At 56.8% G+C, this 23,707-nt stretch overlaps 1 protein-coding gene and 1 long non-coding RNA gene across 2 annotated transcripts in view; both read left to right on the forward strand.

The window, feature by feature from the left end:
- The window catches only part of ZFYVE28 (zinc finger FYVE-type containing 28), an 87,881-nt gene that overhangs the window by 10,807 nt on the left and 53,367 nt on the right, over positions 1-23,707 (forward strand). The gene's annotated exons all lie outside the window — the stretch shown is intronic.
- LOC140700648 (uncharacterized) lies at positions 6,300-7,392 on the forward strand. Its single transcript, XR_012079122.1, has 2 exons — positions 6,300-6,813; positions 6,926-7,392. It is a non-coding gene; the product is annotated as an uncharacterized lncRNA (long non-coding RNA).

The following is a 23,707-nucleotide window of genomic DNA, read 5'->3' on the forward strand; positions in this document are numbered from 1 at the left end:
GTTTTCCGGCTCCCAGGCCTGCAGGAGCTTCTGGGAGGCCCTGAGGGTGGGGGTCCTGGTGGGGCTAAAGGGCTGCATTGTCATCTTCAGCGGCCACTTGCGGAGCCCTCGGCCAGCCACCCAATCTGTGCCCATGAGGGCCTTCGTGGGCCCTGCAGCCCAGGCCTGTGGAGGTGGCATCCCAGGGAGTGTTTCATGCGTTCACCTCCCACTGGCTGTCTCCCCACAGGACTCCCCACTAAGCCTCACACGGAAAGTCCCTCCTCATATTTGGAGCTCAGGATTCTGGGGGCCGGGAGGGGCCGTGACGGCACACCTGCCTCCCCGGGCAGGTCATCCCTGGGCTGCACCTGGCCTGCTTCCCCCAGGTGACACTTCCATTTCTGTGTGTGCTCCGCTGTGGTGCCTTTGGCCCATTCTCGGGGCACATGTGACGGCAGCCACCTCCGGTCCTTGTGGACAAAGCAGGGCATCAGTTGATCAAAATAAACAGCTTGGACGCACTGCTTTGAACCTGCTCCCCCAGCAAAGGCTGGGGTGGCTGCCGGCCCCCCGGGCCCTCCTCCCCGGCCGCATGGGACACCTGCTTGCTGAAGAATCACTGCTCCCCGGACACCTGTGCTTTAATAGCCGAACTGATGAGACTAGGGGTGTGTGTGCATGCATCACGTAGTTCACAGAAATGTTTCTTTGGCGGGGGGACTCATTTCAGACTTCTGAGGCCATTTCATGTCACCTGATGCTTCCAAATGTTCTTCAGTGGACCAACAACACACAACAGTACTTACCCACAGGCCAGGCCCTTCGTGTAGATGAACTCAGTGCATTCAAGTTAAAAAAAAAGGATGTGCTCACCGCAGCTGTCATTCCCCAGGCCTCTGGAAAGTTCTTGGCACGACTGAAACTCTGGAGCCTTGGGGCTCAGGGCTGTGTGCCCACCGGAGGAGCCGACAGACTTGCGTGGAGGGGCCAGAAAGCACCCACAGGCCCCCTCAGCCTCCGTGGGGAAGGGCCCCATGTAGACTGACTGTGCCTGACTGCGGCTTGTAGGCACCTTCCTGGGGCTCTTTTCTGGGGAGGACGTGGCTGATGGTGCATCTCAGTGGCTCCAGCCTGGCCCGCTTCCTTCCACTTGCGCTGAGGAGACTTCAGTCTGAGTGATGGAGAACCCAGCTCTGCGTGGCCTGGTGACCGTGGGCACGAGCCAGCATGGCTCATGTTCAGCTGGGCTGGGGTCCAGACAATGGCCCAGTCCTGCTGTGAGCTCTTGTCCTGATGAGGGGCCAGCAGGAGAAGCTGCAGTGGTACAGCTCGTGTCGGGACCCTACACAGACGTTCACACGGGATGGAGTCTCACTGTGGAGAGAGATGGAGGGAGGGAGGTGGCTTCCTTGTGGGTGTCCCTGTAAGCCGTCTGGTGTGATGAAATAAAGCCGTGAGGCTCTCAACCATCTCAGAACAGCAGAGTTAAAGTAATCATTTATTCATTCAACAAACATTAGCTGGGTAGGTACCGTGCTCCAGGTGCTGGGCTGGGGCCTTGGCAGAGACCCAGCCTCACAGGGGACTGTCTCATGGGGGATAAATCTGGGTGCCGGAGCTCCTCTCCAAAGTACTGGTTTCAGAGGGCAAAGGTTGGGGGCAGGGTGTGGGGAGAGCTGAGTGACCTGAAAGCTGCACGGACCCCGCCCTGTGACCCTGCGGGATCCTAACTTGCCCTTCGCCAAGAGCGTCCCCAGGCATGTTTTCCGGCTCCCAGGCCTGCAGGATGCGCAGAACAAGGCCATCTGCCTAGAGAGCCACTCCCTGAGGCCGCCCCGCCGAGGCCCAGGGCTGAGGGCCTGTGTGGAAGAAAGGGGCAGGCGTGTCTGAGACACTGTGACCTCCCACCCCCTGTGCAGACACCCTGCCGGTGTGACATTCCAAGGTCCTTCTAAAGGGGATGCTGACCCTGGGGGGCTGCCTCTCTGGACCACGTGCTGACCAACATGTGTCTTGGGGGGGGGGGACACTGACCAAGAGGGACTGAGGTCTGGGAACAGCAGATGCAAGCCAGCAGGGGTCTTCTCCATCCCGCGAGGCCTAGAAGAGGGACTGTGGCTGAGCGCCCTGTGAACAGAGCCAGCACCTGCTCACTCAGTCTGCATTTTTTTAAAAAAAACCTTTTAAAAGGCTTTATTGAGGCATAAGGTATTTAATGCCAATAAACTGTACCCCTAAAAGGGTTAGGGTGGTAAAATTTATGTTGTGTGCATTTTACCACAATTAGAATTCTTTTTAAAAAAAGACCCAACACGAGGGTGCTTGGGTCTTGATCGTGGTGGGGTACACGAGCCTCAGCACCGCTCACCCAGTGGGTGCCGGAAGCGGGGAACGGCCGCGCCGGGCAGGTTGCGTCGCCGTCAGCGTCCTGGTTACCGCCTTGTCTGCAGCTTTGCTGGATGTCCCCGCTGAGGGGCAGGTGAGGGTGCACGGGGCCCCTCTGACCTGTTTCTTATGAATCTACAATAATAACGGAAAGTAAGACGTTCAATAAAAATAACCTTTCAAACAACCCCATTGACAGGCATCGATGTGCCGTAAGCAGCACGTATTTAAAGCGGACAGTTTTCGTTTTGACCTTTGAACGCACCTGTGAAACCGTCCCCGCAGTGAGGACACTGTGGCCCCAGAAGTCCCCCGGCCCCCCTGGTGCCACGCCCCGCTCCCCTTCCCCCAGCCTCCCCTTGCCAGGCCAGCGCTGCTCTGCTTTCTGTCATTACAGATCAGCTTAAACTTTCCGTAAAAAGAAAAAAGGGTGTGTAACTAGGGACAACTCCGAGGGCCCCTCCCCAGCCATGGGGAGGCCAGATGCCCCGGTTTGTGGCGACACACAAAGTGCAGCAAAAGGAGCTTCTCGGAGGCCCTTACAGCGGCAGGACGACATGACGGCTAGGAGGGCGCCACGCCCCAGACCCCCACGGTGGCGCGGTTGGGAGGCACGGCCTCTAGGAGGGACTTAGGGCGAGGTGGTGAGGGAGGGCCCTGGCCCGGGCTGGTGGCCACCTTAGGAGAGCCAGCGGACAGCGCTGCCCCCGCCAGGCGCACGGGATCGGGGAGGCCCTCGCTGGGAGCCGCCTACCCTGGCACCTTGACCCTGGACTCCTGCTTCCAGGACCGTGGCAAGTGAATGTTTGCTGTTTAAACTCCCAGGTCTGAGGTCTTCTGTTCCGGCCGCCCCAGCCAACTAAGGCCCGGTGGGCCAGCCGGCTGCAGTCGCCGAGTAAGTCCGCTCCCACCGCAAGTGCGGGGCGTCGGCTCGTTTGGGGAGGCTCTCCGAGTCCCCTGTGCTGCGACCGCTGGGCCTCTGTCTCGACGGGGCCTCCCACCTTTCGGCAGTCTGTGCTGGGCTTCATTCTGGGGTGGGGCTGGAGGTCCAAGAGAGGGACGTGGTGCAGAAGCGCCAGCGCCAGCGCCCCACCAGACTCACACAGTCGTGTGGGCTACAGGTAGTGGGCAGCCCGGGCCAGGAGAGGGAACCACCTGCAGATGGAGGAGAGGCCTGACTGCAGAGGGGTGGGGGTCTTGGTGCATCATTGTAGGCGGTCTGTCTCCCACGCGCACTGGACCTCACCCCCCGTGTACACTGGAAATCACCCCCCTTGTACACTGGACCCCACCCCCGTGTACACTGGACCCCACCCCCCATGTACACTGGACATCACCCCCTTGTACACTGGACCCCACTCCCTTGTACACTGGACCTCACCCCCTTGTACACTGGACCCCACCCCTCCTCGTGGACCTCACCCCTTTGCCTGCTCAGGGTTGTCCCCATCCTGTCCTGGGCTCTCCCAGAGTCCTGGATCTTTCCCCTAGAGTTGAGTCCTGCTGTGACCTCTCCTGTGTCTAAACAGCGTTGAGGCCACCGCCCTCCTGTGTGAGGTCTGAGAGTCCTGAAAGGAGCTGACAGGCAGCTCTCTTGACAGCGCACTGAGACGGCGCTGTCGGTCCCGCCTGTGGACCACCGCTGTCCTCTCCTCCCCGGCACGTCTTCCCTGGAGTTGGGACGCCACTCTCTGGGTTGGCATCCTGTCTCACTGGCTGCTCCTTCCCTTACATATCAGGCCATCCCACAGGCATCCGGCTCTGAGCCCTCAGTGCCCTGACCTCGCTCACATGTGTCTCTCCAGCCCTGACCTCTGCCTGGGGTGCTGGCCTCCCTGACAGCGCTGCTTGCTCCGCACCTCCATGTCACCTCCTGGAAGTGAGTCTGTCCCCCTCCATACTTCCCGCCTTGGTTCCCTCAGGGGCTCAGGCCACACCTGACCATCAGCCTGACTCCTGTTTCTTGCTGTCCGTCCCCGCCAGCAGCAAACCCCAGAGGCATGTCCTGCTGCGTTTCACAACAGCCTTATTCCAAGTGTCCACTGGTGGTCAGATGGGTAGCAAAATGAGGTATGTACACACATCATTCAGCCTTAAAAAAGGGACATTCTGATGCCTGCTGCAACGTGGATGAACCTTGAGGCCATTCTGCTGAGGGAAGGGGACCAGTCACAGGAGAATGGATCCTGCAGGACCCCACTGACACGAGGTGCTCAGAGCAGCCGAAGTCCTTGAGGCAGACAACAGCATGGTGGGTGCTGGGGTGCGGTGGAGGCGGGCAGGGAGTTACTGCTTAGTGGGGACAGGGTTTCAGTTTTGCAAGATGAAAAGAGCCCTGCGCACGGGTGGTGGTGATGGCTGCACAACATGGATGTACTTAACGCCACCGAACTACATACTTTAAAGTGGTGAAAACATGGGTTTTCTGTTATGTGTATGTTACTGCAATTTAAAATAATAAGTAATAAAGAATGTTTCTGGGAGATGACCCCCTCTGACGCTTCCCTTCTTCCCAAGCCACCTTCTCGCTCTGGGTCATCTCAGGAGCCCCTGATTGGTTTCCCTCCTTCCGCCCTTGCCCCCACCCACCCCGCGCTGTTCTCAACACAGCAACCGGAATCCTCTAAACACACAGTTCTGATCTCATGACTCTGCTCAGAACCCTGGGACCCCCATCTAAGCCAGAGTAAAACCCGAGGCACTCCAAGGTCACGTACCTCCTTTGACCTCTGTCCCCTCCCCCACTTCCCGCTGCAGCCCCCCCCCCCCCCGGGGCTCCCAGCCGTTCCTCAGACATCCGCCACCCTGGGTGCCCTCTGCTGGCAGCTCCTCCCTGGTCAGGCCCCCCAGGTAACCCCGCCTCTTTGGAGACACCTGTTTTCCCTCTAATCCGTGGCTCTCTCTAATCCAGGGGCGACTTTGACCCTTAGGGACGTTTGGTGATGTCTGGAGACATTTTCGGTTGTCACAGCTTGGAGGGGGGTGTTCTACTGGCCTCCAGAGGTGCAACTCCCAGCCCACAGCGCAGGGGGTCGCCGCCCCCCACGAGCAGTGCAGCCCGAGAGCCAGCTCTGCTCTGCCCGCTGCCCTTCGCCCTCCCTGCGGTGCCCTCCGGGTCCTGCTCCCTGTTCTGGGCCACTGATCCTTCTGTGATGTACGTTCCCTTGCGGGGGCCGCACTGCGGAGTGGGGTCTGGCTGGCTCCTCTGGCCTAGTGCTCTTGGTGGCCTTGGCTGTGGAAGAGCGGGCTGGGGATGAGCCTGAACGCCCTGTTTCCTGCCCCCGAGTCGAAGACGAGGATCCAGCCCCATGTGAGTGGCCGCCATCCGTGGGAGCCCTGGGTCTGGGTGCAGTTGCCGGGTCCGCAGAGGCCCAGCGAGCGCCCGCGCTGCCTCTCCGCCCAGCGGAGCCTGCAGGGGGCCGGGGGAGGCTGCTTCGCCAGGAGCCACGGATCAAGGGGTTAAAAAAGGCTTCCTTTTGCGTTTTTGCCCTGTCGTCTGGTCTTGGAAAACAAGCAGCAAGGACAGCAGCTGTCATGCCGCTCCAGGTGCGTCGTGTCGCATCCCTCTCCTGCTAGTCTTTGGGAATCTAGACCAAAGAGGCAGCGACCAGGAGCTGCCGCTCTTTCTGGAGAGGGCCTGCGCCTGTGAAGGCGCTGTGGCAGTCCCTGAGGGCCGGTGCTGGCGTGACTCTGGCGGGATCGGGCAGGCAGGAACTCGGGTCTCAGGCTGATGGGAGGAGGATGACTGAGCCCCTCGACTAGGGTCTTTTCAGCCCTTGAGCACAGGGCTTCACGCCGGGAGTCTGGGCTGCACCCGCATCGGTTCGTCCCATTTCTAGGGGAGAAGATGGGCCCTTCTCCCGCTGGGGGACGTGGGGTTTTTCATGGGAAGATCAGAGGGGTCGTGATGTCTGGCCTTGCCCTTGGTGTAGAAGAGACTTCCTCATCTTCTGCTGACCAGTTTCCTGCAGAGCACTCACTCTGTGTCACCCACCACGGTGGGTGCTGGGCCAGCGGGAGATGGGGGACAGTGCCCACCTGCTGGCACCACAGCTGATGGTGGAGCCAGGACACTTTGGACTAAAACACTGACTGAAGTACATGCACCCAGCGTGTGACTGTCCCCGACTGCAGACCCCATGTGCCACCGCCCAGAAGCCGGTTGGGGACCTTGAGCTGGAAAAGGTCGCCTTTGTTAGAAAGACGGTGTCGATGTGTTCAGGGCCCCTGTGCACAGCCGGAGCCGGTGGGACCCGCGCCCAGGTCGTGACCCTGCTCATGCGGTCAGCCATCAGGTGAAGGGAAACTCCGTGCCAAGGGTCCTGGGGCTGCAATTTATGTCCACAGCGAGATGCCACCTCACCCCATCCTGCTGGCCATGCAAAGACATCCTCCAGCCCTGGGATCTGCGACCCGCTAGATGTCCACATCCTGGTCCCGGAGCCGGTGAGAATCTGAGGTTCCGGGCCCAGGTGGCACCCAGGTTGCAGGTGGAGCCAGGCAGCTAATCAGCTGACCTGAAGACAGTGAGTAGATCCCTGATTATCCGTGGGCCCAGTGTCACCACAGGATCCTCGACAGCGGAATGGGGCCGAAGGCAGAGGGAGCTGTGACCGCGGAAGAAGGTCTGGGAGGCGTGCGTCGCCCGCCTCGGAGATGGAGAGGGCCTCGGGGCGGGAGGAGCGGAGTCTCCCGATGCTGGAAAAGGCAAGGAAGGATCAGCCCCTGGACGCCTGACCTCAGCCCGTGAGGCCTGTGCTGTAACTTTAAGATGCGTCTGTTGTTTTAAGCCACGAGGTTTGTGGCGCTTGGTGAGAGCAGCATGGCTCCCAGGCCTAGTGCACACACAGCGGGGACGCGGGGGAGCCGACTGGAAGCTCTGCTTGCACAGCAAAACCTGAAAGAATGCGGTGCCTCTGAGGGGCACGCTGAACACCCTGCGGGGCTGGCTCCGCACGCAGGGCCACCTTGGCATTGTCCACGGAGCGCGCAGGATGTGACAAATCAAAACCAGTCTCAAAATATCACATATGCGTGATGTCCTTTTTATAGTGTTAAAAACAACCAGAAATACATTTTAGGAGTCCATATGGCAGCAGCCACGCTGTGTTAAAGGGGCACGTGAGCCAGCGTCCGGGGTGCAGGCAGCTGCGTGCGGAGGCGGGCGACGGGGCGTGGACCCCCGGCTTCTACCTGCGTGCTGGGGGGGCTCCTGGGTGCTTACTGCACGGTGCGGAACTCCTGCGCGTAGTTGAGAAGCCGCTGTCTCCCCCGGGGTCCCAGCCCAGGAGTTTTACGTTAGTGCTGCCAGTAGCGTCATGTGTGAAACAGCGCGAGCTTGGTCGGGTGGCCCTGTGGTTAGCGAGAGGAAGGCAGTGTTGTGTGCAGAGGACATGGTGAAAGGGGGACCTTCTCTGCAGCGGGGCTGTGCAGATCGGGGTGCCTGGGGAGCTGCCCCGTCTCCTCGGACTCTGCAGGCGAGACCCCATCAACCCACATGGTCGGGAGGACAACTTTGGTCAAGAAGGACACAGGCTTTGGCCTTTTTAGGGAGAGCGTTACAATCTTGCTTCCTTCCAAGGCAGGAGCAAAAGACCCCGTTTGTTTGTCGATCCGGAAAGGGATAAAGCCTTTTCTTTCCCAGGAACTCCAGGGGCGACTGGTCGCCTCATCTCTGCAAGTGCCTCCTGGCTGCGGGGTGTTCTGGGCGGTTCCCCCTAAACTCACGGCTGAAGTTGGCTTCTCCGCGGCGTCAGCGCAGTGTTGGGTGGGGGCAAGGGGGTGGGGTCGACATGAGATGGATGACGCTTCCTTTGACAGTGTTTGCTTTGAGTCACATGAATTAAGGGAAGGGGAGGAAGGGTGTAAATGATGCCTTGTGCACGGTGAGATTTTGTTGCGTCTGAATGACTTTGTGAGAGGGAGGGTCAGTGAGAGGCAGCGGTGTGGTCCCTGGCCACACTGCGCTCTCGTCCCCTGAAAGGACAGACCTATCCCGACTTGCTTAGGAACGCTGGCTTTGAACAGCCACACTCCCAAATTACACACATGGTAACTCTGATTAAAAAATTAATAATAATGTGAACTTCATGGAGGTTTTTGAGAGTCCTGTTTTACACTTTTCAGCCCATTTTTAATGGTCGTTTGTTCCCAGTGTAGGATGTCCTTAAGCATTCGATTCGTAGTCTGGCCATGGTCTGGCGCTCCCCGGAGCCCCTCGTTTAGGGGAGAAGGCAGAGGTCTGCAGAATTCGGTGGGTGCGCCGAGTGAGGGCTGCTGGCTGTGGGGGGGCGTCCCCCCCCCGGGCGTGTGATGCCAAGGGGCTGCGCTCACCTCTCATGGTGCTCCTTTTAAAAATAATAATAAATTAAGGTAAAATACAGGTAACATAAAATCAACTGAACAACCCAGTGGCGTTTAGTTCTTCACAGTGCGGTGCAGCCTCCACCTCCGTCTTGCTCCGGGACCACCCCAGGGAGACCCAGCACCCATTAAGCAGCCACCCCTGCTTCTCTCTGCTTGGCACCCCCCGCACCCACCTGCTGAGGAGCTGCTGTTGGAAGTGCACTGGGAGCAGCTGTAAAGGACCAAGTTGAGTTTTATGGTGACTCATCACTGTCAGCTTATTTAAGAAGGATGAAGGTGAATGGCGTGGCCGGGGCTGCACCACGTGCTTCTGTGTGACCTTGACCAGGGGCTTGGCCTCTCTGGGCCCCAGCTTCCTGTGCCCCGGATGAGGCTGGTATGGCATCACGCCCAGGGCTGTGGAGAGGGGAGAGGAGATGGTATAGCAGGGTGTGTGGCACACAGACCTCAAGACAAGAGGGTGTCTGGCCGGCCTCGGCACATGCCCGAGGGCTCCTCTGGGTTGGACCCCAGGAAGTGGAGCCCTGAGCCCTTCACCTAAATGCCATCAGTGTCCAGAGGACATCTCAGCAGCAGCAGTGGCGTTCAGTTTCCTAAGTGTGTTTTCTTCAGAGCCCTTCTCCCAAGAAACCCCAGGGAACAGGAAGTCCAGCCGGGCAGGTCTTAGGGCTCTCAGTGGTGGCTTCCTGGGACGCTTAGGGGAGTCACTCCTGTCTCTTCCTTTTTTTTTTTTAATTTCAGTAATATATCTTATTTAACTCAATAGATACAAATTGTTGTTTCCATATGTAATTGATAAAATAATTACTATTTTTTAAACATTTTTAATAGATTTATAATCATTTTACAGTGTTGTGTCAAACTCCAGTATAGAGCACAATTTTTCAGTTACGCATGAACACTCATATATTCATCGTCACATTTTTTGTCTCTTCCTTTTTTTAATGGCGGGACCAGGGATTGAATGCTGGACCTCGCGCACGCTCAGCATGAGCTCTACCCGCCTCCCCTCCCTCCTCTGTGGTGTGCGGGAACTTGACTGAGATTTGGGAAGGCGATCTCCAAGCAGACCTGGGAGCTTCCTGCTGGCAGTCCAGCTCTTTGCCTCTAGGATTTATTCCCGTAGGGCGATTGTGCTTGGGGTCAACATTATTAGGAATGACCTTGAGAAGCTAATTGGGAAATTGATGTTTTGAAAGCTTTTAATTTGCCTCTCCCAATGGGATCCATGTTTAATACGTGTTTTTATGTGTCCCGATGTCTTAAATTTACGCTCAGGCTTTGAAGAGAACTTACAGGGAATGGTGCTGTCAGATAAATCAAGTCAGGCTTGCACTGAGGCCAATCGCTGCCAGGAGCCCACAGCAGTCAGTAGGAGCCCGGGGGAGCGGGTGGGCACCGTGTCCTTCATGGTCCTGTCATGGCCAGGCCTGGTCAGCTCACACCAGCAGCAGAGCTGTGTCCAGGCGTCTGCGGGGCCTCCTTCCTGTGGGGACATTGGTTCTGCAGAAGCCAAAACACCCAATTCTGTTTCTGGGCAGTTCTGAGTCCAAGGTGAGTGGGGAGCCAGGTGACCCCAACATGACAGGCACTCAGGAATGGACACCCACAGATCTGTTGTCATAACAGCAGGTGTGAAAACCATTACCAGGGCCTGGAGCAGTACCCACACAGGGCCAGTCCTGGCCGCGGTGCTCACGGGGTGGCCAGGAGCCAGGCTTTGCTGTGTGGGGTCTTCTGAGGATGGCAGGCCTACTGATACCCTGATAGATACTCCCAGGATCCTTGCAGACCCCTCCCCAGTGAGCCAGGGCAGACCCGGGGGGCAGGCAGAGGAGTGGGCCAAAGAAGGGCTTATCAAGGGATGAGGGGGAGGGGGCCATGAAGGGTGGATTAGGGAGGGGGAAGGGGGCAGCAGAGGTGGGGCTGAGGGGCAGATTGGAGAGGAAGTGAATACAACAGAAAGACCCGGGGAAAGACCTGGGGGGCAGCCCCGGGGGGAGGGGGGCTGGTGTATGTTGAGGTGGGGGCACAGGGCTGTGGGGAGGGCCCGGGGAGGGGAGGGCCCCACAGAGGTGCACGCATGCTTGGCTGCTGCTTTATTCTGGCTTCGTCCTTCCTCTATCCCCGTCCACACAGAAGAGTCCCTACGGCCTGCTTCCCAGCCTTCCCTGGCCCCCTGGTCACCGGGGGCCATCCAGCCCTCCCCCTGCTCTGCTGTATCTGTTCCAGGGCCATGGCGCTCCCCCCAGCCTGTGGCCACCACAGTTTCTATTCGGACGAGACTGACTCTGGGGGCTGCTTGGGGAGGAGAGATGGGACAGTCAGCATGGGTCCCTGCCAGCTCCTTAAAGGAAAATAAATTCTATGTAGGTTAGGAGGGAACTCTAATTCGAAAGGATACACGCACCCCAGTGTTCATAGCAGCACTATTTACAATGGTCAGGATGTGGAAGCAACTAAATGTCATCGACAGACGGCTGGATAAAGAAGCTGTGGTACATTTATACAATGGAATACTACTCAGCCATAAGAAAGAATAAAATAATACCATTTGCAGCAACATGGATGGACCTGGAGATCCTCATTCTAAGTGAAGTAAGCCAGAAAGACAAAGAAAAATACCATATGATGTCACTTATATGTGGAATCTAAAAAAAAAAAGACACAAATGAACTTATTTACAAAACAGAAATAGACTCACAGACATAGAAAGCAAACTTATGGTTATGGGGGTGGGGAAGGGAGGGGTAGGAAGGGATATAGTGGGAGTCTGAGATTTGCAAGTACCGATTACTGTACATAAAATAGACAAAAAACAAATTTCTTCTGCATAGCACAGGGAGCTATATTCAGCATCTTATAATAACCTATAACGAAACAGAATATGAAAATGAATGTATGTATATATATATATATACGCATGTATATGTACTGTAGCCTGGGCTGGACCACGCCAGGCAGACTTACGGAACAGAAGGGGGTGGGTATGCTGCAGCCTGGCGGCGGAGAGGGCCCAGTGGCACCACCGCTTTGGCAGCTGGTCAGAGAGGGCCGGTGGTGTCCAGGCTGAGTGATGACAGGAGACTGGCCAGTGGAGCGATGAGGGGTGGCCTGTGGGGAGCACCTTTGAAGACACAGCCCCAAGGTTTGCTCCGGGAGGGGCGGCTGTGTGGATGCAGGAGGAAATCAACCTGGCCTCTGAAATCCCAGGGCGGTCAGCCTTTCTCCGCCAGCTCTCCTTGTTTATTGAGATGTAGTTGATTTACAATATTATACAGTAATATTATTATTCAGGTCTACAACATAGTGATTCACATTTTTAAGGGTTATACTCTGTTTATAGTTATTATAAAATATTGGCTACATTCCCTGTGTTGTACAATACATCCTTGTAGCTGATTTTCTACCTGAAGGTTTACACCTGAATCCCCCTCCGCCCCCCCACTGGGAACCACTAGTTTGTCCTCTGCATCTGTGAGCCTGCTGCTTTTTGGTTATATTCACTAGGCTGCTGTATCAGATTCTACATGTAAGTGATAACATACACTATTTGTCTTTCTCTGTCTGAGTTATCTCACTTAAGTACGACATCCTCTGGGTCCATCCATACTGTTGCAGTGGCAGAATCTCATTTTTTTATGGCTGAGTAGTATTCCACTGTGTATTTGGACCACATCTTCTTTATCCAGTCGTCTGCTGATGGACACTTAGGTTGCTCCCGCGTCTTGGCTGTTGTAAATAGAGCTGCTGTGAACAGCACTGTTCACGTATGTTTTCTGACCAGTGTTTCCGTTTTCTTCAGAGACACACCCAGGAGTGGGACTGCTGGGTCATTTTGCTAATTCTGTTTTTAGTTTTTCGAAGACCTGCCATTCTGTTTTCCACGGTGGCTGCACCAATTTGTATTCCCGTCAGCGGTGTATGGGGGTTCCCTCTTCTCCACATCTTTGCCTACATTTGTTATTTGTGTTCTTTTTATAATGGCCATGCTGACAGGTGTGAGGTGATTCAGTGGTTTTCATTTGTGTTTCTCGAAAGAGGCTGAGCATCTTTTCATGTGCCTGTTGGCCCTATGTCCTCTTTGGAAAGTTGTCCGTTCAGGTCCTCTGCCCAGTTTCTGATTGGTTTGTTTGTTTTTGATGTTGAGCTGTATGGGCTGTTTGTATTTTTGGATGTTAACCCCTTATCAGTCATGTTACTTGCATATATTTTCTCCCATTCAGTAGGTTGTCTTCTTACTTGGTTGGTGATTTCCTTTGCTTTGAGAAAGGTTTAGGTTTAATTAGGTCCCATCTGTTTGTTTTTGCTTCTTGCCAGCTCTCCTTGTAACCGGACGCACCCTCAGGGCTGCCCCTCCCAGTCTGAGGCCTCGGCTATGGAGGACTCCTTTGGTTCCTCTTGGCCACGTGACTGCAAGACAGCAAGCAAAATGTCCACACCCTGCTCAGATAGGGCGAGTCCCTGGAGGCCACGCACCCTTCTTGGCCTCCTTCTCCGTGCAGGCCCCACAGGCTTCTGTTGCAGGTGACCGAACGGGTGTGTGGTTTCACCACGGTGGGCTGCGGGCTGGAGTCCGGGGTCTCCTGGGTTCACGTGTGGCTGCCCAGCCCTGGACAGTGTCTTGCCCTGGACCTCGCCAGGATGGCATCAGCTGGTGGCCCGGCAGCCCCACCCGTAGTCTGTCACTGGGCAGGCCTGGCTCCGGGCTCCTCCCACCAGGGGGATGAGCAGGGGCTGCCAACCGTGGGTCGAGGCCCAGCCCCCAGCACCGTGTCCCCAAGGAAGCTGCAGCAGTCCGAGTGCAGCCTGTTTCCATTTCCACTTCGGCCCTTAGAGGCGGTGTCTGCTGCCGCCTCCCTGCCCAGTCCTGCCCCCGGCCTTGGTGGCAGCCCCGCGGTGGGCTTCAGCCAAGGGCAGGGGCCTGCCAGTGCACCACCCACCCTGGCGTTCCAGGTATAACTGCCTCCGGGGTTGGCCCTCCATCGCTTGGCAGTTCCTTCCCCCAAACCCGGGGGCCTTCCGGACAGGGGTGGCAAGAGCACCAGTCACCACCGACTCTGCCCGAGGCATTCTCGTTGACCTCCCACAGGCCCCCAGCTCCTCACTGCATGTGGGCCTCCCTGAGCTGTGATCTCCTCCAGGCTCCCTCGGTTGACGTGAGACCGAGATGGCACCCTGGCCTGTCACCTCTGCCCCCAGGCAACCCCTCACCTGTTTTCTGTCACCAGGCGCAGCTGGCCTTCTCCACTGTTGCATGTAAGTGGAATTGTGCACACACACAGGTGAGGTCTGTCTCAGTCTGGCTTCGACTCACCCTCAGTGTTCTGAGACTCACCGCGTTGCAGCAGGCGTCAGCAGCTGCGGCCTTCTCGCTGCCGGGGCGCGGGCGCCGTGTGGAAGGAGCGCGGCTTGCTCGTCCACCTCCTGCTGTGGACGTGCCGTTGTTTCCGGGGTTTGACGTTTGTTAATGAAGCTCCTCTGAACGCTGATGCTCAGATCTCTGTGTGGCCCGGGGCTTTCACGCCTCTTGGGAGTAGGGTGGCCGGTTCATGGGGTCAGTGAATGTTTAACTTTCTGAGAAACTGCCAAACTGCTTTGCACCGGTTGGACCTCTTCGCGTCCGCACCAGCTGTCCGAGGCCCGGGCGCTCTGCAGCCTTGCCGACACCTGGTGAGGTCAGGTTCTGGGCTCCGGCCGTTCCGGCGGATGAGAGGTGCTAGCTCACTGTGGCCTGAACTTGCACGTTCCTGACGCCCACGTGCGGAGCATCTTTTCACACAGGCCTGCTTAAGTGTCTGTTCACATCTTCTGCCCATTTGAAAACTCTCTGGCTGAGTTGTGAGAGTTCTTTCTGTTTCTCAGGTGTCGGTACTTTGAAGTACTCACGCTTGGCAAAAATTTTCTCCAAGTTTGTGGCTTGAATTTTCATTTTCTTAACAGGGTCTTTTGAAAAGCAAACTTCTTTAAAAAATTTTCTTTTCGAATAGGTTTTGTTGTTTTTTTGGGGGGTAATCAGGTTTATTTATTTATTTAATTTTTTTTTAATGGAGGTACTGGGGATTGAACCCAGGACCTCTGCATGCTAAGCATGTGCTCTACCGCTGAGCTCTACCCCACCCTCCCCGCAAGCTTCTTAATGTTGACAAAATCTCGTTTGTTTATTTTTCCCGTTTATAGCTCATGGTCTTTGTGAACCATTTAAGAAAGCTTTGCTGAGCTCACGGTTACTCAGCATGTTCTGTTTGGAGTTGATGGCTGTGTGGGCAACGAGGTACGTTTTGAGGACCATCCTTCTGCACGAGGCTGTCCGGCTGCTCCAGCACCATTTGTTGAAAAGGTTCATTTCTCCATTCATTTCTTGGGTGCTCTCATCAAAAACCAACCGGCCGTGTCTGTGTGGGTTTGTTCCTGGATCCCCATTCTGTGGCATTCCTTGGGCATTGTAACAGCCAAACCACCTCCCTCTATGCCCAGATGTCCACTTGGGTGGGCACTGGCTGTGCGCTAGTCTTGACAATGAGGACCCAAAGGCCAGCGTCTTCAATTTGGAAGCGAGAAGAGGGAATGCCGTCTTGTGACACTAAGTCTGTGTCCTCGAGGAAGAGTATCCAAGCATCCCAGGAAACCAGGACGCCTCCTGCGGTCATTCTGGCCTGCACGACTCGCCTGCCCTTCCTCCCGACTCCGCTGCCTTCTCACCTGGGCCCCCAGGCGGGCTCCTGGTGGGCGTGGGCTGGGGCCTCGTGAGCCGCGCGGGCTTCCCAGCTCAGTTGCCCCCCGGCCGGCAGGCTGGGTACACAGCGGGGCCCGGAGCCGGGGCCCACGGGCTGTTCAGCTTTCGCTGCTGTTATGGATTCAGAGTTTTGATTATTTGCCCAGTGTTGTGGAAGGGAGTCTTTTTATTTTTTAATGCTGTATCTGTGTTTTCACTCTGACTTGAGAATCTGCATCGGACTTATTTTTCCCTTGTTTTTTCTGAGCGGACACACAGGTGGTTCTCTTCTCCCATTTGTCAAGCCTCTAGAACATCCGTCTGTAGTTTTTCCTCTAAAAATGCATAAAAACCAAGTACAGGCTCTTGCTGCCCTGGTTTGCCAACAACTTTTACCCTCTGACGACACGGCCTGGTGGTGAGAATGGGTGCTCTTTCCGGGCGGCTGTTCTAACAGGTGCTGAGTGAGCCCGTTGTGTCTCTGGTCGCTGCCTGTAGTGAAGGGCAGCAGGTGAGCCCAGTGCTTCCTAGTTCTATTTGCATAATTTGGTAAATTGAGCAATAACCATAAAGCGAAAGAAGAATCTGCCAAGGGAGCGCGGTGTGGGCGCCGATGTGGCCTGGTGAGGTCCTGCCTCTCCCGTCCCTGCAGCCTGGGCCCCGAGCTGGCTGGACCCCGTGTCCAGGGGCCACTCTGCCCTCCCGCTGTCGTCACCCCCCCACCAACGCCCCAGACCAAACTGCTTTCCTTTTCTCTCCGGTTTCAAGTCACGCCCCTACCCTGCTTCTCCCGTGAGGAGTGGGATCCCGACCCAGGAGGTCTGAGCGAGGAGAGCCAGGCTCAGAACCCGTGTTGTGAACACCTTCATCCGTGTCCACCTCGAGACCCCGGTCGTTTTTCCCATGCAGCACTTCCGTGGGGAATGGGCACCATGTCGTCTGGGTGGGACCAGCTGGAAATCTCTGCATTCCACAGAAAGACCAGACATACAGACACCGCCTGCATGGGCGCAGGCCAGGGGCAGGTGCCCGTCCCGCTCCCGAGGAGCTGTCAGAGGGAGGCCAGCAGATTCCCCGGCAGGGAGGGAGAGGCACCCATAAAGGGATGCGTGCGCGACCCAGCGCCCTGGGCAGGCACACCACACGGGGTCCTAGGGCAGCACAGTGCAGGATCCAGGTGCCGTCCTCCCTCCTGGGTGAGCCGTGCACTGGGGCCCCTGCCCACGTCCCCTCCGGGCTGTGGGCCAGCAGCATCTGGGGCCAGGCCCGCCTCCGTCCTGCTGGTGAGTTCCCTGCAATGATGGAAGATTTGTCCAGAATGTGGGGCGATGCCTGTCCTCAGAGGCACCAGGAGGCTTGTGGGGAAACTCATGGCCCCCAGGTGTGACCCGAGAAAGGTTCAAGTCCAGTTATCACCTGTTCCCGTGCGAAAGTGCTACGTGGTTGCTGACTCCGTTCCTCGCGCCGTGCGCTTCATGCCTGCGCCTCACAATCCGCAGCGGGAAGTCTCTGCCTCTTGATCTCCCTCACCGAGTTCTCTCCCACCTCTTCCCTCTGATGACCACCTGTTTGTTCTCTGTGCCCGTAACTCTGTTTCTGGTTTGTTTTATTTGTTCATTTGTTTTGTTTTTTTAGATTCCACACGTAAGTGAAATCACACAGAATTTGTCTTTCTCTGACTTACTTCATGAAGCATGATACCTTCCAGGTCCATCCATGTTCTTGCAAAAGGCAAGATTTCATTCTTGTTTATGGCTGCATAGGGTTCCATTGCATCTGTGCACCACAGCTTCGGTATCCAGTCATCTGTCGGTGGACACTGAGGCTGTTCCCGTGTCTTAGCTGCTGTAATCATGCTGCAGTGAACATAGGGGTGCGTGTATCTTTTCTAATTAGTGTCCTCCTCTCGTCAGGTAAATGCCCAGGAGTGGAATTCCTGGATCATGTGGTAGTTCCTTTCTTAATATTTTGAGGCTCTATCCTGTTTTCCACAGCGGCTGCACCAATTTACGTTCCCACCAACAGTGTAAGAAGGCGCCCTTTTCTCACTGACGCCTGTTGCTTGTTGTCTTCTTGGTGACAGCGTTCCGACAGGTGTGCGGTGATGCTCCAGTGCGGTGCTGCTTGCGTCTTCCTGACCGTCAGCCGTGGTCAGCTTCTTTTCACCCCGTCAGATACACCGCCGCGAGCCTCTTCCCCCATTTGGAAGGCGGGCTTTCTGTTTTGTCCGTGGTCTCCTTCACTATGCAGAAGCTTCTTAGTCTGCTGTAGTCCCAGCCGTTGATTTTTACTTTTCTCTCCCTCGCCTGAGGAGACAGATCCCCCCCCAAAATTACTAAGACCAGCGTCAGAGAACGTACTGTTTTCTTCTGGAAATATTACGGCTTCAGCCTTGCACTGAAGTCTTTGTTCTCGAGTTCGTTTTTGTGTCTGGTGTGAGAAGGCAGTCCACTTTGATCCTTTTGCGTGTCCCTGTCCAGTTTCCCAACATCACTCACTGAAGAGGCTGTCTCTCCCTCGTGGTCCATTCTCGCCTCCTTTGTCCTAGACTGACTGTCCGTCTGAGCCCGTTTCTGGGCGCTCTGTGCCGTTCCGTCGATCTCTGTGCCTGTTTCTGTGCCAGGGCCGCACTGTTTCTGTTACTGTAACTCTGCAGTGTGATGTGAAGTCGGGGAGCGTGATGCTACCGGCTCTGCTCTTTCTCAAGGTTGTTTTGGCTACCTGGGGTCGTCTGTGTTTTCACACAAATTTTAGATTTACTTATTCTGGTTCTGTGACAGACACCGCTGGTGTGCTGGTAGGCATTGCACTGACCCTCTGGATTGCCTTGGGAGGTGGTCGCCTTAACGGTATTAACCCTTCCAGTCCGTGAGCACACATTCCTTCCCCCGTTTGTCACCTTCAGCTCCTTTCATCAGAGCTGGCGGCCCTCCAAGGGCAGCTCGTTTACCTCCTTAGTGACAGCTATCCCCGGGTATTGTATTCTTTTCGATGTGATTGTAAATAGAATTGTTTTCTTAGTTTCACTTTCTGATGGTTCCTGGTCGGTGTACAGAAATACACGTTTCTTTTTATTAATTTTGTATCCTGCAACCCTGCAGTCGTATGATTGTTGACTGGTGCAGCCACTTTGGAAAACAGTCTGGCAGTTCCTCAGAAAACTGAATGTGACCAGGAATTCCACTTCTAGGTATATGCCCAGGAGAGCTGGAAATGGAGATCCACACAAAAACTTGTTCATAGCAGCATTAGTCATAATAGCCAAAAGGCAGGAACAATTCAGTTGTCCGTCAGCTGATGAACGGATCAACAAAACGTGGACCGTCCACGTGGCAGAATATTATTTGGCCATAAAAAGGAATGAAGTGCTGTTACAGGCTACAGCGTGGACTGGACATGAAGACATGCTGAGTGAAAGAAGCCAGACATGAAAGGTTACAACTTTCTGAGTCCATTACCTTAACATGTCCAGAACGGGAACTCCACAGAGACAGCCAGTCAGGGCTGGTGGAGAGGTGACTGGTAATGGGTGTGAGGTTTCTTTTTGGGGAGACAAGACATGATCTAAAATTAGATCATGGTGATGATGCAGAACTCCCTAAGTATACTAAACCCCCTGCGTACTTTAACCAGAAAAATGCCATGGGATGCACGTTACATCTCAGTAAAGCTGTTCTAAACGCTGAGATTACATTCCGGGCAAGGGGTGGCTGGGCTCATTGTCAGACCCACTGGGGCTGCCTGTCCACAGACCTCCCAGAGCAGCACCACTGGAGTGGCCCTGGGTGAGGTACGGTCAGAGGACTGGGTGTCTCTGTGGGCTGTAGAGGGGTCCAGAACCGTGCGTGAACCCCACCTGCTCAGCCAGGGGCCTCCCTCGGTGCTGCTTCCAGTGATGTCCTGTCTCTCAGGTCCTCCCATTGGGACATCCCTTAGAATTCCATGTTCCTCTCCAACTGACATGTTCCCAGGACCCAGGCAGGGCTGGCCTCTCCCAGTCCACTTCATCCCAGGCCAGTGGGGCTGATGTGCCCAGGAGTGGGGGACACTCGTGGGTCCCAGCCTGAGTTGGCAAAGCAGACCTCAGGGAAAGCCACCTGCAGTAATCGACTTGACCCAGAACCCAGGACCCCGTTTAGGCCTTTTAATTGCTCCTCTGGTTAAGCGAACAGGCTCAGTTCACATGCATTCTGATGAAGTCACCTCAAATCCTTTTTGAAGGAGAAGAGTAATTCATAGTGAGCAACTTGAACTTCCATCTCCCACGAGCAGATTTCCACCCATCCTAGAAGCCGAGAAGATGGCAGCCTCCCCTCCCCTGTTGCCTGGGCTGCTGTCAGCCCAGGACTCGTCCTTCCCGTCGGGGTGTGGCAGGGGGCACCCCGAAGGCCCAGGGCCTCTGGGACAGGGTCTCGTGGCTGTTAGCAAGGCGGGAACAGAATTAGCTGGCATCCTAACAAGGTTACTGTTTAGTGGTCTCAAAATAAAATGCTTAGGAAAGAACCTTGAACCTACTGGAACTCAAAAGTCTCCTGCAGTTTAAAAGCCCAACTGTCAGCTACCGTCTGTTCTCCTTGGTGCCACGGTGCACACTTCCCCTCAAGGTCTGTTGCCGCCCTGGGCTCCCTCCCTCCGCGGTTCGAAGAGCTCTCACGACCCCCTGCAGCTGCTGTGGTTAAGCTTCCTGCAGTCATTGTTTCTGGCGTGTCATTTGTATGTACAGTACTTGATTGAGAGTTTTATTTGAGAATTCATTTTCCTTCTGCAAACCCTTCGATAGAAGCTCAGTTATCTCCAGGCATTGTGTCTGGCTTGGCTCACAGAACAAACACTGCTGCCCAGGCCAGCGTGGTCACCTGGGGTGTTGCAGGGCCCTGTGCCCAGCTGCTGCCCTAGACAGGGGGTGTCCATGCCCAGCTGGGATGCCCTTATCCTCACAGGGCCAATCCAGCCTTCTCCCAGTGCGGGGGGCCTGCTTCTCTGAAGCCTCTCTCCCCATGGTGAGGCTTCATTTTCAGATGAGACTAGAGCAGAATTATAAAGGGGCCCCTTGCTGCAGCCTACGGGGCGGCAGTTAGAGCTGTTTCTCCTGAGCTGTTGCTGGGCTGCCCTCCAGCGGGGCCAGCAGCGGGGAAGCTGCCCCCTTGGAGCTGGCTGGGCCGGCTTTCACTGCAAATGAACCGGTTCGGCTGGGAGGAGGGCTGTGTGGTGAGAGGGGTGCGGGGAGCTGACTCACTGGGTCCTAGAGGCTAAACATTTCAGGGCATTAGTATAGTGGACTGTCTGCGAAGCTGCAGCTTCCCTCAGGGAGGTCCACGGTCAGCTCTACATAAGATGGTTCTTAGAAAACATCATTTTGGGCAGCATTGTTTATGGCAATAAAAGCATTTGAAACAAAAATTTAGTGAGGTTCAAAACTCTCAGAATTTCCGCGTGAAGCTCAGGTGTGGGTAAAGCTTCATGCCTGATTTTTGCTGGAGTCAGGGGACCCTAGATGTCATTGCACGTTGCAACCCCTGCTCCTCCCAGTCTCTTTAAGATGTGGTGCCTCCTTTGTGGGTGTCCCTGTTCAGCCCTAGGCTGTGTTGGGGGGTGTCCTAGGGGCACCTCTCACAGTGAGACTGGGTTGCCTTCGCTCACCTGGGTTTCCAGAGTGTGACTGGCAGTGTTCCCGTCTTTGCCCTGCGGGGCCAAGGAGGAGGCGCCCCTCCTACCAGAAGGGGACTTGTCCTCTCACAGGCGCGCCTCCTGTGGGGTGGAGGGGAGCACCCCCCACCCCACGGTGTCTGTGCGCCAACTTTTCCTCCCAGAACTCATTCCACAGCTGGCCCAGTGGAGGTCCTCTGGAACCCGGGTGCCTCTCCAAGCTGCTAACCCGGAGCCCAGCCTGCCCAGGAGCTGGAGGGCTTAGGGCGGCCCCCTCCTGGCCCACCAGTAGCCAAGCCCGTGCAGCCAGCCCTGCCTTATCTCTAAGCCAGAGGAGGAAGAAGAGCTTCCCACCTGCCAGGCCTGGCGCTTGCCCCGAGTCCCCAGGTGGGGCCCAGGGCCCAGGGCTCTGCAGCGTCAGAGCTTAGGGGTGGGTCTGCTCCCGTCCCCGTCTGTGGACCAGGGCTGGCAGGCCCAGGGGCCAGGCTCCTTTCTGCTTTTCTGCTAGTGGGCGGTCGACCGGCCCAGGCCTCCGCGGGAGACTCATCCCTGCTCGCACAGCCCACCGCCCGGTGTGAGCGCGCGCGAGCCCGGAGGCAGCGAGAGGTCAGCGCCTCCTCGCAAGTGGGCGACGCCGGGCGTCCTGAGCCTCCTGCCCTCCTGAGTTTCTCGGGCTGCTTGTCCGTCCCTCCCACGTTGCTCTTTGCGGACACCACGACCTCCCGCGCCCCCCTCGCCGCGCTCTCCCGGCTGTCGCTTCCCGCGACCCACCCCCGCCCCGGGAGACGTGGGCGCCCCCGCGTCGGGGCCGCTGGCCTCTTCCTCCCTCCCCCGCGCCCCCGCGCCCCCGCGCCCCGCCCTCTGCCTCCACCCCCGTCGGGTTCTCTGCCCCGCTCAGTGCCCTCCCTGCGGGCCCGGCCCGGCCCGCCCCGCCCCGCCCCGCCCCGCCCCGCCCCGAGCGCTACTTCCGCTAGCGTCTTCTGCGCCCTACGCCCGCGCCCCGCCACCCTCCCGGTGCCCCCGCTCGCGCGCTCGCGCCCTCGCTGAGCGCACCCTCCGGGAGCGCGGGGCAGGGCGTGGCGCGTGGTCAGCCGAGCGGACGGGGGCGGCGCTGCCGCCTGGCGATTGCGGGCCGCTGGGGCGCGGTGGTGGTCTCAGGAAAGACGTCTTCGCGGGTGTCTTACTTTCGGTTACCACGGTCAGCTGCCTCCACCGCCCTCGCCTTACCTACGTAGTGTTGCACCAGGTACAGACTTTCCAGGGTCCACTTTGGCCCCCGGTACCGTGTCAGGTACCCTGTGTGCTTTAAGCCCACTTTGCAGGTGATAAACAGGCCTGGGGTAAGGTCCCCGCCCAGGGAGTGACCGAGCAGACTTGAACCTGGAGCCCACCCTGGGCCCTGTCCAGCACATATCCTCAATTCTATGCCCACCTGGCCCTCGGACTCCTCCCCTCTGCTGTGCAGGGCCCTTGATTCCTCTAATCAAAACGGCTTATTTCTGTTAATATATCACAGGGCTAAAATGTTTGTTGATGTGAATCAAACATAAAGCCATCAGCCTTTCCTGGGCAAGCATTTGGCAGTGTTTCCTGCAAAGGGCTGTGTCCTTGAGGCATCAGGGTTTTCAGTGGCCTGGCTGGCCCCCACCCAACCAAGGGTGGGACATCTGTGGTTCTAGGTCAGACTGGAGGTATGTGTGGGGCTGGCTGGCTATCCCCCGGCGCCTGCCCCAGGGTGAGTGGGTCCTGGGTTCAGCAGTGATCTGGCCTACAGCCCAGGACAGGGCCAGCCTCCCCAGGTGCATGGGTGTTCCCAGGGCAGACAGTTGAAACATGGTGTCTATGCAAGCTGCCTCACTTCCCTAAGTCACAGCCTGAGCCCTCAGAGCCATGTGGTGCCAGCTGGGAAACTGAGTCCCTCCTCACTCAGCAGAAGCCAGGAGGGAAACTGAGTCATGGGAAAAGGCCTTTGTCAGGGAGGCCAAGTGACAGGTGGGACTGCTTATCAGATGTGGGGTCCTGGGTGGATTTGTGAACCTCCCTCTCTGAGCCTGCGTTCTCCCTTCTGTGAGCTGGGGAGTGGCCCTTACCTTCCCAAGGAGGGTGCTGGGTTACGGGTGTCAGGTGACGTACATACAGCTCTGTTATCTTTGTGATTAAACTGCATCTGAGCCCTGCCCGCTGACACCTAACACGTGAGTGCGTGCCTGTGTGGGGTGGCAGATCACCGTGGGGCAGGGGCTGGTCAAGCTGCCAGGTCAGCAGGGCCTGGGCCTGGCAGCCCCCGGGATGTCCTGATGTGGACAAGGCCAACTTTGGGGTATGGGTCATGGCTTCCCAGGCCCCCTAGACCCCAGCGGGATGGAAGGGTGGTGGAGACCTGCAGGAGGGCCTGGATCAGTGTTCACAGGCGGTGGGGGTTTCCAGCCCTGGTGACCAGTGGTCAGTGGGTTTCCTTGACAGTCGAGTGTGACCTGGGGGAGCAGCCAGAATGGATGTGCACGACCTGAGGCTTTTCTCTGGTTTCTCTACGATGCTTCTGGATTTGGGCATCAAGTAGAGAGTCCGAGGCTTTATCAGAAGGCTGGTCCAAGGGAGGCCCAGGGCCTGGGC

Source organism: Vicugna pacos, chromosome 2 (assembly GCF_048564905.1).
Source record: "Vicugna pacos chromosome 2, VicPac4, whole genome shotgun sequence".
In the NCBI taxonomy this organism is placed as follows: domain Eukaryota; kingdom Metazoa; phylum Chordata; class Mammalia; order Artiodactyla; family Camelidae; genus Vicugna; species Vicugna pacos.